Source organism: Apostichopus japonicus, chromosome 8 (genome assembly GCF_037975245.1).
Source record: "Apostichopus japonicus isolate 1M-3 chromosome 8, ASM3797524v1, whole genome shotgun sequence".
Taxonomy (NCBI): domain Eukaryota; kingdom Metazoa; phylum Echinodermata; class Holothuroidea; order Aspidochirotida; family Stichopodidae; genus Apostichopus; species Apostichopus japonicus.
In genome coordinates, this window is record NC_092568.1 from 22,666,482 (window position 1) to 22,681,692 (window position 15,211).

Genomic DNA, 15,211 nt, shown 5'->3' on the forward strand with positions numbered 1-15,211 from the left:
ATTCTCCTGTTCCTATACAATTGAACTGTTTAAGTTGACTTTGTCGTATATATATGTGCAAATGTAATGTTGTATACCGTTTATTTATATCAAAAATTTCAAGAACATTTTAAACGGTTAATTAAAATTGACTGTGTGACCCATTTACTCAGACATGAAACATATTCTGTCAGTTATTATAAATATTTATGCCCAGGTCATATGAAATACACGTTGCTTGCATGCGTTACTTTCCTACGTGGGAAGGGTCTTCAAAACATTCATATTTTACAACAAATATGTATGACATGTAAAATTTTAACTACTTTATTAGTGGTTATCCAATTATTTCTGCAAAGTACAAAAATGACTAATTATCACACCTTTTATTTTGTACATTAAAATATTTTCAGAAAAATTAATAAATTAAATCACTCACCGATGACTAAAAGTTACATTTATTTACAGTGTTACATTATCTTTATTTACATTGTTTTGTTTTTATATTCTTCTTTATGACTTTTCATCATCCGAGAGATGTTGAAAGGATATTTTTTTTCCTTCAAACTCGACAAGGGAAAAATGAAGAAACAAGAAAGAAAATGAAATGCCGAGAATTTAATACGTCAATTAGGTTGTAGGAGGTCTATCGATAAATCTGCATTAGCCTATGTTTTATAATCGAATCCGTAACGGTTAAGTGTTGATAATTATATATGGATATTTGAATTTTGCAAATAGACTGTAACGGAAACTTAATAGTAAAATTCCACAATTTTGTCCCCTAATATGGTAATACCTACGATATAGCATGTCCAATTAAGTTTATGTTCATACCAGTGTTTGATAGGTATACCCTGCATTGTATATGTGTACAATGTTGATTGAGGCTTGTATTCATGCTCATACTTATTGAATTCACAACTGCTCATGCATAACATCCACGCATCTGCATAACAATAGGTTATCTAGGCCTGCCTACAACGATATAATAGGTTACCAGCCTAAAAACATTTCATTTTACACTCTCGTATCAAGTAGGCTAATCTAAAATAGTATAAACTAATTTTTATGCTGAAGACTCTGTCGACACAAGCAATAACTTTCGATAAATTATCCAATATTTAAAACTTCAATGTATTGTGTGATCCTGAAGAATAGCCCAAATGATCGTGTGTGAAGTGAGTGCTACAAAATTAATTTATCCCACTGAGCTGTCATTTATGCACATGGTTGATCGATGAACCGTGACACAACATTCTCCTCCTATGTCTTAAACTTCGATAAAGTTAAAAGATGTTTTGAAGAAAAGCATGAACTTCAGGATACGATCGATCGATTCTCGTAGTTAAGCTTTTGGGTATCATTTTCTAACCATTATATTTTGGGAAAGAATTATTTTTCCGGAAAAGAACGTCAAATGATCTACAGATGGCGCTGTTTCTGTTTAGTGAGCTACATCATCCAAAAATTATAAAGTTAAAGACCTAACGCAGTTACATTGTTGTAATAAACTCCGAACGTCTCTCGCTATAGACCAAAATACTTTTAAAAAACCATCAGCAAACTAGTTTTCGTGAAAGTGTGAAAAATAAAAAGTAACAGTGAATAAAGAAGAATCTTTGCAATAAAATTTCCAGTACCTAGCATGAGTAAAATAATGGACAGCTGATGTTTATGATGGCGTAGAAAGAAAGTAAAGATATTACAATACTGCGTACATACACCGAGCGTTGCCCTTTTTAAAATGACCATTTATTAATGTCTCACTCGTAATTGGTGAAATGAGCTGATAATGTACCCTAACACCCACGGTGACAAGACCAACATCAACAGCCAGAATTTTGTGTGCACAGTACAACTAACTGACCGAGGCCGAGACGATATCGTCGTGAGAGAGAGAGTTAGTGTTACAGGCTGAAGTTAAGGTGTCGGATGTCTTTTTGGGTAAGTCATTCACTTTCAAACATTTGTTGTTTCATTTTAAATGTTAAATGACACAATAATAGTTCGTACTAATGAAATGTACTACCGTGACAGCAACGTTCGTGGTCAGAACGATTGTTTACTATTACAATGCAGCTTCGAATAATTATTCAACGAAGCTTTTAGCTGTTATTTGATATTGTAGCGCCCCCAACAGGTTTTAACTTGCCGAGCGGCCGTGGGTTCGATAGGGCCGCTGTCGGCCACCCTATGTCAGGATGAATATGGGGCAACTACAAGTTGAGACACACTGAACCAATAAACACACGAACAAATAAATTGCTTTTTAAGCAATACATTTAATACAAAAACCTTTGCCTTCTCCACTTGGGCAGGTGTCTATAAAGACCAAATTAAATAATACATGAGGTCAACGCAAACAATAAAGCGTGTCACAGAAAGCAAACCGAAAAATCAAATCAACATGTCCAGCGACAAAATTAATTGCTCCTCTATGCATTCTTTACCACTTTTTTTTCGACAAACGATAATTTGTAAATTACAGTTTTCTGTATTTCTCAAGAAAAGGTCACTCTTCTATACAAACTGGCATTTTTTCATTCACAAAAACTTGTGCATTTCTACCGTACTTTATGAAAATGGGTTTTCACAAAACTGGGGGCAAGTGCACAAACACTTATACTTTTTTGGAAGTGGAATGCTGTGTTTTCGACGTAACGTCTCCATTCTGTCTGACATGGGTGAATTCGGTTCTTCATGAGCTGGGAGTTGAAAACAACTACCATACTTTCTTTGAAAACTCCTGTAATCAATAACATGTGCAGCGCCCTACATATACCAAACTATACTTTAATTAAACAAACGCCTGGAGCACTCATTCTATCGAAGTCTCTATACCCCCAGTATGTGGCTAACTTCGATGTCAGATAGTGTGTATACTGTACTACACTGCTGCTGATTGTATGTGCAACATTGAATTAGTGTAGATTCTTAGGAAGTTTGGGCCGGGATCCACAAAATATTACCATACTCCATACGCTACAGTGGAATTCGATGAAGCTTTGAGTTTAATACATTGCAGATATTGTTTAATTCACAGTTGTGAAAAGCATTGGGAGTTTAACATACAATATCAACTTGGACGTTGTTCGTGGTTGTCAGGTAAATTTGATCTTGTTTTACTCGTACAGTCGTAGTCCTTACCTTAGTGTACATGTTAACGTTAGGCCTAACAACATTACAACTACTACCAGTGTAAGCGTAACTAATGCTTTGCCTAAGTCAATGTAAGTTAGGCATATGCCTAATTTATTACGCCTAACTGAGGCCAGGCCTAACTTTCCAGTATAATGTTTAAGTCTTACTACAGGCCTGACAGTCAGACCAATACATTAGTAAAACCTAATTTTATTAATTTATATTTTTGCCAATCCTGTACTGCTTAGGCCCAGTAATAAGTGTCATACATACAGACTACAGTAACATTCATAGGCCTTCTGGTACAGTGTAACATAAGAATGTAGGCACCAGGTACTTTGGCTTGCTATTTAGCAGGGCTAAGCCACTTTTTAGTAGTGAAATGGGACAGGCCTAAGATAATTAATTAGACTGTACTATAGCCTAGGCTAGCCTGGTTTCAGCATAACTCACTGTGTTAGACAAATAGTAATACTTGATAGGCCTGCATAATAAGTTATTTAGTAAATCAGCCTACCTGTAGTTCTGAACTAAGTTAGCGTTAATAACAATTATCATCAAACTCAAAGACAATACTACCAATCTTAGTGCTAATCACAAGCCTTATATCAAATCTTAATGTAGGCCTTAGCATTAGGTGATGTTGCAATATTAGGATATTGACTTTGTCTTTTTATCACTTGAAATCAGTGTTTGCTCAGGATATCGTCTGATGCTCCAGCTTCTTAAAAATGCACACTATCCTTTGTCAATGACCAAAGAATATTTGGGGATATTTTATAATGCATTCATGATAATTTGGGAGAAATTTATGATGGTTGTTGTGTTCTGACACAAAGTTCAGGAGTTCCCCAATTCTACTTGATACCTGATGCACGATCATACAAGGTGAAAGAAATTAGACTTCAACAAAATTGGGACCATTCACTCACTTTAAATTTCATATGCCAAGCTGTGGACAGAACGTACAACATTTGACTACCATTTTCAGATATGAACGGTGACATGGTGGAATACGATGCAATTTGACAATACTCATCTGGAAGTTTCATCTTATCGTTAGTAACAGAATTATTTAGGCCAAATTTCTGCAGATATTTTAACCAAATACATTGTCAATAGCTCCTGGTTGTGCAAAACCTTTCATGATAGTTCCACAATTAGGATGAAATCTGAGGCTGGACTACTACAGTAGGTCTAACACACATACCATTAGATCATTCCCTCAGATGCAACTATCACATAGATTCAGACCACCCTTTTATTCTCCTGGTCATCTTCCTCATCTTCATTTAGCTGACATAAGCTATCAACACAATAGGGTATGTTCTTCCTGTTTATCTGGTCTTAGGGGTAGCGTTCAGGTTCAGCTGGCGAGGATCACTACTTTAGCTTTTTCCCACTGGTGCTTGTTTTGTGTGGTCAGGGATTTATCTTAAGCTTTGTTTGCTGGAGAGTATAAATTGATGCAGGGAAGCTTTCTACACAGAGTTACTCCAGCTTCCTCTTCATGATACACTTGCTTTACATTTTACTCTTATACTGTACTTTACTTCACTACTTTGCATTTTACTTTATTACAAAGTACTGTACTGTTATTCCTCTATCCAGAATACATTATAATAGTGTTGGATCTCTACATTAATAATGTTTCAGGAAATCTTACTATACTATACTTGTGTTGTGTTTATTTACGCATCCCCTGTTATACAACACTAAACTGGATAGGAGAACATGAAACTTTTGTGACCTCATACAACATACAGTACCGTGTGGAAGAAAGCTGTAGGTAATGCAGTAATGGCAGTTACCAAGCTCGTTTCCTTTAGTCTAGGATTGTGATTATCCCGATCATTGCGGTATTTAAGCTATAAAATATCTGAGAGCCTGCACCATGCAATGAATGCCGTTAAGTATATTCATCTCCACAGAGATAACAAGTCCATTGTTTGGTCTCTGCAAGCAATATGATAATCCTAGCTAATGCTTTTTAGCTAGTCACAAAAAAAAATTTGATCGTAGTTAACATGACATAATTAGACATAAAAGTTCCAATTGCTGGAACTGACAATCCTAAATGAGAATTAATAACTCATATGTCTTATAAAACTGTTAAAAAAACAAATAGCTATATATTTTTTCAGTTAATGTCATGCTGTTTTGCTACGAAAGTGTAGTATGTATGATATATGGCTGCAGTACAATCCAACATATGGCTATTTACTAAAAGTAACATTACCAAGAAGTTTTATGTGCATGACACGTTCCAGAACTTTTCCCACAGCTTTGTCCATGTATATGGTAGCCAAACAGATACTGTGATAGAATGTTATGAAGCTGACAGTGCATAGATTGACTCTTTTCATTGGCTGAAATATCTAGAGGAAGTTCAGTTGAAAAATTGATCGGACATTCTAATATGTTGTTCCAAGCCTGCTACATGTTCTAATTCATGTATTGTAGATTGAAAACATCGACAAACAAAAGGTGTGAGTGCAATAATAAATTTTCCTGACGAATAATATTTATTTAAACACACTATGAAGAAAATATTGGACAGGGCAAATAGTAGAATGTTGTACGGATTCGACCAAACAAGAAGTTGAAGACTACGTGAAGGAAATAGGTGTGTGTACTTAATCTGTATTCACAAAAACATAATGTCAATACATTACAGTTGATAATGTATGGGGATAATAGGCCTACCTGACAGCATCATTAGTGCAGATATATTCTAAGCAGCTAGCTCGTTTTTTTTTGATGATGTAAAATAGATTGATTTTGTTTCTTTTTCTTGCGACATCTCACGGGCCGCAAAGAAATCAATCACTGACGGGCCGCATGTGGCCCGCGGGCCGTAGATTTCCCACCCCAGTCCTCAACAGAACCAACTTGCTCACACACTTTCTGTTCAACTTACTAGTCATCCTTCAACTCTACATAGAAGCAACAGTTTGATATTTGTCTGTGTTGGTGTATGAACTATATAACCCTATAGAGGCTAGTGATACAGTACCTGTAAGTTTTCCATTTTTTGTAGCAGTTTTGCCCATTTTGCAGAATTCTAGCATTTCTGTTATGCGATGCTGAATAAATTATTACCTTAATTGAAGAATACACAAATATGTCGATTTCATTTTAACCATGTACGTACTGTTCATAGATACTGCTTGTTATTTGAAATGGTGACTATTGTTGTCAGTTATGCAATGGAGTTTAAATAAGACTTTATGTATGTTGTATATTTGAAAGTACTGGTGCATCATAACTTATATGGGAAACCAAAGATCTGCATAAGTTCATCAAAAAATTTTGATGTAACTTAGTGTAAAAATTGATGTAATTTGAAAATAGGTATATTAATATATATATGGAATTTTGAGTGTTATTTTGGCATATTGATAGATCTTGCCCTGCAATGGAAGTAATGACAAAAACTGTTTTTGATGAAATTTTCCAGATTTGCATTAACAGGGCAAAATGTAACAGCCCCTGTCAGGAGAAAGTTGCTCTAGGTTATAACATTATTTAGGAAGCTAGTTGACATCCAAATGAACAAACTGGTCACGATATCAGAAAAGTAAATAAATAAATACAAATATGGCTGTCCACGAAAAGGAAGTACCACTTGTAATGATGAAAGTACGTTACAGCGACCAGGAAGAGGGCTGCAGTCATAACTTTTGTCAGATGTAATCTCTTTGAGATGGACTGTTAGGCATTGGAAAGGAAAAGGGCAGGATATCACGTAACTCTGCCGAGGATGCGGTCATTAGGCTATCATAATTGTTGAAATGTGATGTGACAGGTTAGAATGCACTTTCATAATATCATGAGTGATAGGACAAACCATGGGTGAGTTAAATCACCTGGGTTGTACTTTATTAATGTAAGGAACTTGTAAACTTAACTAAAGTTCATTGTTAGTTTCAGTACAGTCTTGCAATGTTCAGATCTGCATTTAATGTAGCTTGCAAAATGTCCTTAAAAGGTTAGTAAACAAATTTGAAGATGTTAATCTGTTGTAGATCTGCTACACATTCATGGCAGATGAAGCTAGAATTATTTCTCCTCTTGTGTGCCATTAGATAAATTAGGTTGAAGCTATTTCCACTTGACTATGAATTTTTGCACTAATCATTGACTATACCATGTTAGAGTAGAAAGTTGATGTTCTGCAGCTCATTTGCACAGTGTATAGTAGTATCATGTCAGAGAAAGTATTTATACTGGTCATCATCAATTCATCATCATCAGTTCGACCTCGGTGGACTATCATCATCATGAGGGTTAGGAGAAGTTGGCCGGACAATAACCTGGTAACAAGATTTCCAGTCATTTCTGTCTTTCATAAGGGTTGCTAGCTCAGACATACTTTCAGTCCCACTGTCCTCTAGTATGAAATGTAGGAAGGTTTTATGCCTTGCACCAGGGGTACCATGTTTTAGCTCCCAGAGAATGAACTTGTTGGCTGCTTCGTCTGGGTGTCGGTGGTAGTGACCAGCTGCTCTAAGTCTTCGTTCTCTGATTTTCATGGACACCTTTGGAAGATCGCCATAAAGCTGTGTGTTGGGTATCCTCTGTTCCCAACTTATATCAAGGGCAGCCCACAGTAATCTTGTGTAGCAACCGTCATTATACTGGTGGGTAAATGCACTAGGGTTGTCAGTTGTCACCTGGAAATAATCTACGTATAAAAATCAAGTTATCAAGTATCCCATCGCAAAATACTCTGTAAATTGGTCAAAGTAGTTATGGGAATCCAAACAGTGTATCAAAGTTTTCTTTCACACAGGTACCGTAGTATACGAGACAACATTTGAGTCTTCAAGACTGCCACACATAACTCGATTTGTACAATTTTACATATGTCAAGTAAAAAGAAAACACTGAACAAAGTTTCTCGACAGGAGAGAAGGAATACTGTAGAAAACCTGACATAACTGTGTAATATTATATGCTAATATTTTCTCTGTATTGTTGAAGTGGCTGCTGTGTCTAAGATCATTCTAAAGACTATTTTCAATATACTCTTTAGTACCTCAGTGTCAAACATTTTGTCTGCAAGAAGAAGGATGTTATGTATGGGAACAAAAAGAATTTTGAGGGTCAAATTCTATTGAGTCCTAAATAGGACTGATGCTTTGCCATTGTCAGCTGTGATATGAATTGTTCTGAGTGGAAAGTTTTGGAGGTGAAAAGGTGGCTATAAGGAGTGAAGTGTAAGTAACTATTATATATTACATTCCATTCATCTTTGAACTGCGAGTTTGCTTCATGAAATGTGCTTTCTTGACTTTGTGGAACCTTCCCAAGCCATCACAGTGCCAGAAAAATCCAGGCATTATTCAGCAGCAACATACTATCACATAGATTCAGACCACTCTTTTATTCTCCTGGTCATCTTCATTTAGCTAACATAAACTATCAACACAATAAGGTATGTCCTTCCTGTTTATCTGGTCTTAGGGGTAGTGTTCAGGTTCAGCTGGAGAATCACTACTTTAGCTTTTTCCCACTGGTGCTTCTTTTGTTGGCTGTTTTGTGTGGTCAGGGATTTATCTTAAGCTTTGTTTGCTGGAGAGTATAAATTGATGCAGGGAAGCTTTCTTCACAGAGTTACTCCAGCTTCCTCTTCATGATATACTTGCTTTACATTTTACTCTTATACTGTACTTTACTTCACTACTTTGCATTTTACTAAAACAAAGTACTGTACTGTTATCCATCTATTCAGAATACATTATAATAGTGTTGGATCTCTACAATAATAATATTTCAGGAAATCTAACTCTACTTGTGTTGTGTTTATTTATGCATCCCCTGTTATAATACCGTAACAAATATTTTGTACTGCTGCAGAAGGTCCACTCAGCTCAAAATGCACCAATCTGTTCTGTGAGCCTACATCAGTTTTCAAAGTCACAATGACTGATTCAAAGTATGCAATGTAAATAATGTTAGCATCAAACTTTATGTCTCAAGTACAGACATGAACTGTATATACACATAAGAATTCTGCAGATCTACAGTATCAAGTAGCGTTGATGCTACTGTATTATTGTACTATAGCAAAGATCAGTTTTCATGGCCTAGTCCTCTAAATTTTACAGTCGTGTATACAGCAGTATGCTGAAACCAAACTTTTACATGAAAAACTGATGGGCTCTCATTGCTTGAAGTTTAAATAACAGGAGCATACATGTATATGTTATGAATGACTATGTAAACCCTGAACCCCCAAAAAGTGTCTATTTTTCTAAACATACTTGTAAGTAAAAGGAAAAGCAAAGTTTCCATGTTATTGGGGATATGGTCTTGCTATTAATAGATTTTCAAAACAATCTCAAAGTAAAGCACAAGACTCTGAATTCACAGTAAAAATAATCCGAAAGTTCGTTCTGTGAAACAGCTGATTGATGATTTCAAAATCCAACATATGAAAGTGATGTGTAGGAAGTAGAACAGAAATTGCATTTGCCTTTTTGTTAAATGCTATGGGTAGATCTAGAAGGAATAGGGCAGTGAGCCCTAGGGGATCATCAGGGGGAGGGGGGGTGGTGCCATGCAAGATTGTTACCAATTGTTATCTATAGGCTAGTTACATAGGAGTGCACATACTGTATGTATGGAAGACAACTAAGTATCCTCATTCGTTTATAACCCAAACCAGTAATCTGGGATTTCGCAGGTAGACCAGTGTATACTAGTTCATCTTTATAATCCTGTAATTTTGGCATGGAAAAAGTTTCTTACTGCTGTAAACTGGAGATTTTCACTATCCAACTTATTTGAGAATATTATTGAATGTTTTATACTGTCCCATGGACAAAATTTGCTGATTAACCTTAAACCTTTATTACTTCACATTGTCCTAATATTTGTGAGAATTACAACATTTCACAGATAAGAAAACTTGTTCAATATAAGTTTTATATGTTAATTCACTAGATCCATGGACGTACGTAGAATACGGAGTTTCTGTAACTTTCTCGTCTACACAGACGACAGCGAAGCTCTCGTTGGTGTTTCCATTTATCGTAGATATGGGAACTGGGATCGTAGGGCTATATAGTAATGAGAATAATAATACTGAAGGATAAAATGATGGATTAAATCATCTATTGAATAATCAAACAGCTATCTCTATGACAGCTTTGTAACCTAGCAACCAGCTGCTTGAATGATTTTGGTAATCAGCAATTATTTGTTCATGATCTATTAGACAACGCAGAGGGAAAGGCATTGAAGACAGATCTAATTTGAGATACATGAAGTACTCTACATTGTAAACGCCTATTGTACAGTAGTTCAATTGCTAGTTGACACATTTCACTTGAAAGGGTTTTCATTAAGTAATGTCATAATAATTCGATTCAGTAGAATTCAGACCATTACTATGCGTTGGATCGTCATCGTTCATGCACTTTACATTGGTAAATGCTGTACATAAATCCCAAAACTAACCTGGCTTTAGTATTTACTTCATACTTCACTTTTTTTTTCAAATTTGATCACTGTAATTATATGTTTCTTTTATGTACTTCTTATCCTATTTATAAATTGATATTTATATTTATTAAAAAAAAAATTGCCCTGTCTCCTCACAACAACTGCACTCTCTGTCTCTATCGTGTTAAGATCTCTCGGTAATATTTTACGCACCGTTCTTTCGCAGTGTCAGGCCCATTTTGGTATACCGCCCTCCTTCTAATTCTACCATCCAAAGTGATCAGATGTGCAGAAAATTCCATGTAGGAAAATCTCACCTTTGGTAACCAATCAGAATTGTAGCGAGGACCTTCATTTTCTTTTACCTCCAAAGCATTTCTCCTTTACGTACAAAGCTTGGAAGAATATTAATTTATTTTGAGTGTTTTGGGAGACTGTCTCTTCCCTGTTTGTTGGCCTATATGTTTGTGTGGGTACCAGTAGCCTGAATTTGCATAGACTGTACAGTAGTCCACCATCCTCTCAGTGTTAGTGTTTTGCTCTTATCTTTCTGGTCTTGTTTACCTTTACTACAGGTTAGTTGTTTGTGTGGTTTTACGTGTCAGTTTCGGTAGTTTTCCTCGGCTTTACCTTTGCAAGGAAGTTAGTCGTCAAATGACTCAGGTATGAAATTACCGACTCAACAAATTTTATCTTTAAAAAAAGTCCCCAGAGCTCTTACATTCATATTTCAAGGAATCACTTAATGATTTACAGGTAATTTTAAACTTTAACAATGGATTTACATAAAAATTATCCCATACTTTCTCCATCTCCAGCTCAGCCTGATCTTTTGATATGGAAAGTCGATCAGGCATGTTTTAATGGACCACTCGTACAGTTAACAGAAACAAAACTGGTATAAAACATAAAAAATTGGTTCTGCATAGAATCTTGCTTTATAGTACTGTAGATTAGTGCATACCTATGCATTTTCTGAAGCTTTAATTAGCAATGTCAACCGTGTCAAGTTCCGGAATCAAACCGTTTATTGAGAGTACTTCCCTTCGAGTCTGGTGAGTCATCTAGTCATCTCGGATGATCAGAACAGAATTAATTATGAAGAACATTCTGTTGTACTACGTGATTCCGTGCATTTTACAGGATTCACCCCATACATCTTCAGAGAGCGTTCCTCGTGCCTCTCTGTCGGTTTCCCCGCTGTGACTGATTTCAGTGGGTTTTTGGTTTTTATTACTGTATACTCATGTAACGATTGGAGAGCAGCAGTCGGTATTCACTGCCACCTAACACAAAACGGCATGGAAGTTTTTTATATCTTCTTTTTGAGATGAACATTACGTAAAAGATGTTCTTCATTCCTATCCTTCATCTGACTTCGTTCCTCTTCTGTACCTGTTTCTACTCAAACTGTGCACTTCTCAAATATAACTAATCTGTAAAAATTTGGTAACTTTTAGTCAGCACTTGAACCCTAACCGATTCACTTTCGGGGAAAAAGGCCCACCGCAACTGCCTCGGGAATCTGCCTTTCAGAAGCTCGACATTTTCTTCGTAGCTCTGCCTTAAATCAAGTTGGCTTGTCTTCTGAAGTTGTCATGCTTTCAACTGAGTCTTGTAAACAAGTCTAACCCTCACAGTGACTATCAATGAGTAATTATTCTATTCTTGAAGGCTAACCAACTTTCTTGTCTCTTTCAGTTTTCAAGATTTGTTGATAATTACCTTGTCAGTTTCTCTGCATTTAAACTATTCTTCTCTTGCCTGTCTTCCCTCTATAAAGACACTTCTGTTTCTAAACAATCCATTATTTGACAGTCAACTTTTACCGAGGCTGCAACTCAGTGTCCAGTATTTGATATACATCATATGTACATCACTTCCCATTTTCTTTTCAAACTGAATCTACCCATTCGGAAGTGCCTCACTCCCAATTCTTATCACGTACTGTGTTTACAGTACTTTCTTTAGATTTATCCTGCTGCTGATGCATGAAGTTATCATGTTGTTACCAATCTATAAATAGAGACTACACATGAAATGCAATTTTTACTTACCTAACGAACATACTAAATTATATCTAGACCATCACAGACAAACATATGTACTTCTCACAAAATTGAATGAAGAGAGAAGAAAGCTAATGAAATCGCAGTCTCAACTTTACCCTTGGGCAAACTGAAAACAAATTTTCTGGACGGATTGACATTTGTTGCAAGGTTCCTCTTTTCTCATTACACTTTGAGGAAAACTGCTGGTTAACTCAATTTTCCACTGGTTGCACATATTAGACACTGGTAGCCACCAATCGTCCAATTGCTGCTTGCAATGATGAAACAGAGGTTCAGTTTTCATTTTCTCAATTTTTGTATGTTGGGTCATGGACAGATATGGCTAAGCTGCACGTACAGTAGAATAAGGCCGAATCTCAAAAGAGAAGCAAACAATAATGTTAGTGAGTGATTGTATAAAGTAAACCAGCCAAAACTTGCAGCGCATTGACTAGCTCTTCTTCAGAAGAGACGATTGCTTAGAGCCCTGTACTCATACTTGTGCTTGGAGCCCTGTACTTGGAGCCATGTACTTGTGGCTGGAGCCTGTACTCATGCTGAGAGCCTTGTACTTATGCTGAGAGCCTTGTACTCACACGAAGGGAATTTCTACTTGTAATCATACTCATGCTTGTTGTACTCTACCACGTATATGGCCTCATGGGTAACCCTACCAACATTTATCAGATATAACAGAAGGTTGGATTTTCTCCAATGACAATTTCTTATATAGTCCCTCCGAATGTTTAGATATATATTAGGTACTGTAAATGTTTGTAATTTAACAAAACCATATCTTTTGCTTATTTTATGATATGAGATCATTTGCACAGTGGAAATTAACACAAGTTTAATTATGCCAGAAAAATGAAAACAGGTTACTGAAAAGAAGGTAACATTGTCCTCCCTTTTTCAATAAAAGTTAACTTTTGAGGTAATTTATATCTGTTTATTGTGATGCTAGCAAGTCATATATATGGTCTCAATTGTCCAACCTGTTTGTCATTGTTTCTAACCTTCCCCCTTCCATTTGTCGGTCCTCAATTGAACTCTCACTTTTCATGCCCTCAGCGTGCTTCTGTGGATGACGTAAAATCAACGCACCCCGCGTCAACAAATTTGTCACTTCTTAATTCATTTGTGAATTCTCATAGCTTCTGATCCCATATGCCTCCGAATTCAGAATAATTTGGTGCCGAAATTGCTAATTCTAGTGGGATCTGTTTCCCTGGCGCCAATAGCCTCTCAATGTACAAGAGGTTGTTAGTCTGGGTTTTTTTATTTTTATCGTAACTTTTTTTTTTTTTTTTACTATTCCCAAATTTTTCAGGTTTAGCTGTTTCTCTCGACACGCCAGGCTTGACCAGTGATAACCGGGATGCACTTGTAAACTTGTCAACGATTCATCATTATCTACTGTATGGTAGCCACAGGCAGAGCATGCATCTGTCGAGGAGGCATTCCTATGCAGCAAAGGAACTATTAGAGTACTAGGACATATAGATGCTGTACACAAGAAAGGTACGTTTCAATCTTTTTTTTATATTTTTTAAATTGATATTTTACGTAAATGCTGATAGAAAATTTTCACTGTGGATTCTTGACTAATATGATATAATGTAAGAATGCTGGTAGAGAAAGTCTGCAACATGTAACGGATAAATGAATATAAGATAAAATTATGTCGTTAAATAGGTCACACTTTGGGTAACATTCATTCATGTTTGATTCGCAATTTACTAAGTTACAAACACTTCTCTGAGAAATTTGAGTAGTCCCAAAGGAAAGGAACGAAAAGGGGAAAAACACAAAAGAAAAAGAAAACCTGTTTTCAAGTGTGGTAGTGCTGTGCACAATGATGCTAGACAGTGCAAGGATGGTCACCATTTGATGAAACTGACTTTCTTTGTAAAATTATTATGATAATGTAATGTTACATCAGCAAACAAATGTATATATTTGATAAACAAAATATTGATAGCGAGTCCCATGCAACTTGCGCCTGCACTGTCAACTTGTTATTCCGCCGCTATAAATATGTGATGTGTAACGAAACAAACAAACAGTTTCAATCGATGGGGGGCAAAATAACTCTGACGTTTGCACCACATGGCGCCAGAGGTAGCTGGGTACCAAGAAAGACCTGAAATCAAAGCTATGAGACACTTTTAATCTCAGTTTGAGGTGATGGTGAGGTGGGTTGTCATGATATCTGTATCAGAGGTGAAGGTGGTTCTTTAATTTAACTGTACCTTAGAGTGTTCTGGAACTTATCATTCATGATAAATGCTGTATTTTGGCATATATTGTAAAACAGAAGTAGGTCATTGAGCCACCAAGTCTTTAAAACGGTGGTGTTGTCAGCATGGTTTTATGGCAGAATAATTGAGTCAGATTATAAAAGAATTAAAATTAGAAATGAAATAAGTTTTACAGTTTTCAACGGCAATTAGTTTGATATTTGATAAGCATATCATTGCACAGGAATTGTGCTTGTTGAGATGAATCATAATGTAACTTAGATTGAAAACCGTAGATCAGGATTACGTAGTACACTGTTTATTGTTTTCTATACATGCTAGTTT

General features: G+C 36.1%; 1 protein-coding gene across 2 annotated transcripts in view; it reads left to right on the forward strand.

Annotated features, from left to right (window-relative positions):
• The first annotated feature begins 2,841 nt into the window (after window positions 1-2,841).
• The window catches only part of LOC139971087 (BTB/POZ domain-containing protein 7-like), an 82,256-nt gene continuing 69,886 nt past the window's right edge, over window positions 2,842-15,211 (forward strand). For both annotated transcript variants that reach the window (XM_071977274.1, XM_071977275.1), the window contains exons 1-2: window positions 2,842-3,087; window positions 13,957-14,147. The gene's annotated coding sequence lies outside the window, so the exon portion shown is untranslated. The remainder of the gene's footprint in view (window positions 3,088-13,956; window positions 14,148-15,211) is intronic.